General features: G+C 39.8%; 1 pseudogene; it reads right to left on the reverse strand.

The window, feature by feature from the left end:
- Positions 1 to 2,691: 2,691 nt before the first annotated feature.
- On the reverse strand, positions 2,692 to 3,353 carry LOC102848125 (annotated as a pseudogene).
- Between the last annotated feature and the right edge of the window lie 1,150 nt (positions 3,354 to 4,503).

Below are 4,503 nucleotides of genomic sequence, written 5' to 3' on the forward strand. Positions count from 1 at the left end.
CCTCACCACTTTCAGAATTCTCTCCTTATCTTTGAGTCTGGAAAATTTGACTATTATATGCCTTGGTGTTTTTCTTTTGGTGTCTATTCCATATGGTGTTTGCTCAGCTTCTTGAATATGTATTCTTTCATTGCTCATTATGCCTGGAAAGTTTTCTTCTAGTAATTCTTCCACAACTTTTTCAGTGCCTTTTTTTGATTCTTCCTGTTCTGGAATTCCAATTATCTGCATGTTATTTCTCTTGATGGTGTCTCACATTATTCTTTCGTTTTCTTCTTTTCCCCTTCTTTTTGATTCTGCTTTTTGCTCTAGCAGATCAGTGGTGACAATTCTCTCTTCTATTTCACTGCTTCTGTGATCTACCTCTTCAACTTTGTTCATCTGTTCCACCGTCATGTTGACAGCAACTGAAACTTTTGTCCTCATATTTTGGATTGTTGTTTTTTGGTTTTCCAGAGCCTCTAATACCTTATTTGTTTTCTCTTCAATGTTTTGGATTTTTTTTTTTACCTCCCCAAGGTTTTTGCTTGCAGTGTCCTATATTTCTTCAAACTTGTTTTTCACCCATTGAAAATATTCAATCATTGTTCTTTCAAATTCAAATCAGAATGTTCCATTAGACTTTCTGACTTCATAAAATCCATTTATGCTGTGTCACTTTTGGGATAACATCTTGTTTTGGGCTTGTGTAGGGTGTGAGGTAGCTGCTTCTTATGTGACATTGCTGTGGTAGTTTTTCATGCCTCAGGCAATAGCGTGTTCTTGATTTGAAGTTACTGGTCCAGAAGAGGGTGAGACAGCTACCCTACTTTGGTTCTCTCTGAACTTCTGACTCAAGGGAAGATTTTTTTTTTTTTTCAGTTTGGGAGAGAAAATGCCTGTGAAAGGAGCCTCCTCTGTCAGCCAACACTGCAGCTAGGCCAGTCTATGGTACTCCAGGCTAAAGGCACTTAAATGACTTGATGTATGGAGATTCAAGGCAGAGCGCAGAGATGTACACAGGGCAGGCATGTGCAGAGACCTTAATTGAAAACCAAGAAGCCCTGGTTTTCTGTTTAAGAACTGGGTCCACTGCCTCTCTCAAGCTCCAGCTGTCTCACTCTCTTCTGCTTGGGCTTAAGGGGTCCCCTGTGGACCATCCAAACAGAAGTGATCCCCACAGTGTAACTCACTCAAATTCCAGCTGTCCTGTTCACACCTCCATGTCACCACTGGCTCAGGCATGGTATCAACTCTCTGATGCAGGTGTGGCTTCAGCTCTCCGACTAGGTGGAATTAACTTTCTAAAAAACATGGCTCTGGAAACTTTATGAACTTTGATAAATGTTGGTAGTTGTAGAGGGACTTCATGTCTTTTGTTCATAGTGTTGCTATGAGTTGTGTTTGACTCAAAGGCAATCAACAACAACAAAATACATCTCACATTCCGTGTTCCAATCATTAATGTTTGCTTTCAAATATTCCTCCTTGTTAGTATTTACCACCAAGAGGATTTAGCCTCAGGTGCCACATCTGCTAGTCAATCTCAGTGTGTTTTTATTGTACATGGGGTTTTTGAAGGCCTGTTGTTTTTTAAATGGATGGCCAATCATTACTCCTTGTCTACCTTAATTTGGATGCTCAACTTTAAAGCAATATTTGACAGACAAGCATTTTACCCAGAAGAGCAGATGAAAGACACTGCCCCATTACAAACGTTCCTGATTCAATGTTGGTCTCCCCCCTCTTTTGGCACATATGACTTGGTTTAGTACACTCTCTCTGCTACACCAGCATCCAGTTCCGCTCCCTTCCCTCCTCAGCCCTGCCTTGCCAGCCCTCCCCTCTATCCTTCCCCCACCTCACCCATTATATGATGGTTCAGGCATCAAGTCTTGTTAACTTGTTCATAAAACATATATCCTTACCTCATTGGAATTTTGTAGTGAAAAGTAGATGTTGTCTTTAAGATGTGCTCAACATTAATTTTTCTCATTCCATCTTTTATTCCATCCCATTGCTCTGTGACTTTTTCTTTACCTGATCTGAACATATCCAGGCCTGTTTCCATTATGGACTTTGTTGATTCTTCTTCTACTCTTTCTTTATGCCATCATTCAATCTCAATGCAAGCAATTGGTCCTCCTCAGAGTTTCCTACTCCCCTCTGCCTGAATAGCCTTCTCTTTTCCCTGTGTCTGCAATCACATTATTGTTTCTTTTTAAACACTAAAAGAAATTTATTCAAATTCACCTCCCATATTTCACTTTTTCCCCCATTTCACTTTTTTTAAATCAGAATTTAAATCTTTAATCAACACTGTAAAAAGGACAAAAGATAGCAGAGGTCCAGAAAATATTTATTTAAAGTATTCTTTTTTAAAAAAATACAACTTTTTCTGGTTCTAAATGAAAAGAATGGGAATGACAGTAACAAACAAGATTTTACCACGGAATATTGTGATTTGACTGTAGTAGTCTTGTATTTGAAACTCAAGAAGGAAACTGTCTTCGAAAGCAGCTAAATATGCAGGTCCAAAAAAAATGAAGGGCTTTTTAACTGCCACACTCACTCCAAAGCCCATTCATCTCTCCTTCAGCATACCAAAGAATAGCACATGTTCTGCTCAGCTAGATAATAAAGCGGCAAACACGCAACACCACTAACATCACAGGACAGTTGCCTATAAAACTGGACTTCTGACCCTGGGCTCTAGCTTCGTTCTCTCAGATCGTCATCCTCATCCGGGAGAGCAGTTGTCTGCACAACCTCTAAATAGTCTCATATTGTGCTGCCAAGGCTCGGTCCATGGCAACTTCTAGTGGGGCAAGAGAAGACATGGCAACAAACTCCAAGTTAGGGTCTCCAATTAGTTTTCTAGCAAGCCAAAGGAAAGGCTTTTCAAAGTTGTAGTTACTTTTGACAGAAATATCATAGTACTGAAGATTCTTCTTTTGGTGGAAAAAGATGGAATTTGCCTTAACTTTCCTGTCCTTAATGTCCACTTTATTGCCACACAACACAATGGGGATGTTTTCACATACTCGAACCAGATATCGATGCCAGTTAGGCATGTTCTTGTACGTAACTCTCGATGTTACATCAAACATTATAATAGCACACTGGGCTTGGATATAATAGCCATCCCGCAGTCACCCCAATTTTTCTTGGCCAGCTGTATCCCACACATTGAATTTAATTGGTCCTCTGTTGGTGTGGAACAGGAGGGGATGGACCTCTACACCCAAGGTGGCTACGTACTTCTTCTCGAATTCACCAGTCAGATGACGTTTCACGAACGTCGTTTTGCCAGTACCACCATCACCCACCAATACGAGTTTGAACTGGACTTGAGGTTCTCCTTGGGCAGCCATCGTGATGGTTCTTCCAGAAGCGTCTCTGGGCCCTGTCTAAAGTATTCTTAAAATAAGGAGAGAAATTGTACATGTTCCCACCAAAATATTCTGACATCTTCCCTGAAGTCATTCTAAATAAACTGTTGAGTGAGTGAAAGCTGGTTTGCTTGTTTGTTTTCAGAGTCTTATTTCAGATTGATTAACAAGACTTAAGTTAAAATACCCTTAAAGACATGCTGTCCTCTTTCTGATGGGTGACATTTCAATAGATTATTACAAGAGAAGTAAACTTTGTACAGGACAATAGGGCATCATAGCTGTGGGGATAAGCTCAGTTAGCAACTCCTTAATTTTGTATAAGGGAGCTCTGTTGGTCTAAGAGTAAGTAAATGCACTGCCTATCCAAAGGCAGGTAGTTCAAACCTACCAGCTTCTCATAGGGAGAAGGAAAGGCACTTTCCTCTTCTGTGATAGAAAGCCTCTTAAAGCTCACTGAAAAGTCAGCTATACACTGATTCTGACTCCACAGTCATGAATTGTCACCTATAAGTTGCTTCTGACTCAACAGTAATGATTTTCTGACTTTTCACTCAGGGCATACTTACTTTTGCCCTTTGGAGATAGCACTTGCTACAATCATTATGCAACAGATACATGGATCATAAAAATCATGACTAAAATTAAGATGAATGGGACCCAAATAATCAATTGTGCTTATGAGTTATGAGAGGATATCAAAGGTATCATCCAGGAAGAGTGCAAACGGTCATTGCAAAGAGAGAAGAGGAAGAAAAGACCAAAATGGATGTCAGAAGAGACTCAGAAAATTGCACTGGAGCACAGAGAAGCCAAAGCACAAGGAAGAATTCAAGATACTAAAGAGCTGAATAGAAGATTTCAAAAGGCAGCATGGGATGACAAAGCAAAATATGACAATGAAATGTGCATGGAGTTGGAGTCAGAAAATAAAAAGGGCCGAACTTGCCCAGCATTTCTTAAGGAACTGAAGAACAAATTCAAACTTCGAGTTGCTATAATCAAGGATGCTTTTGGCAGAATGTTAAATGATCCAAGAAGTATTAAAAGAAGATGGAAAGAATATACTGAGTCACTGTATCGAAAGGAATTGGCAGACACAAAAGAATTTCATGAAACAACATATGAGCAA

This window comes from Elephantulus edwardii, unplaced genomic scaffold, assembly GCF_000299155.1.
Source record: "Elephantulus edwardii isolate Elephantulus edwardi_28Jun2011 unplaced genomic scaffold, EleEdw1.0 scaffold00432, whole genome shotgun sequence".
Classification (NCBI taxonomy): Eukaryota; Metazoa; Chordata; class Mammalia; order Macroscelidea; family Macroscelididae; genus Elephantulus; species Elephantulus edwardii.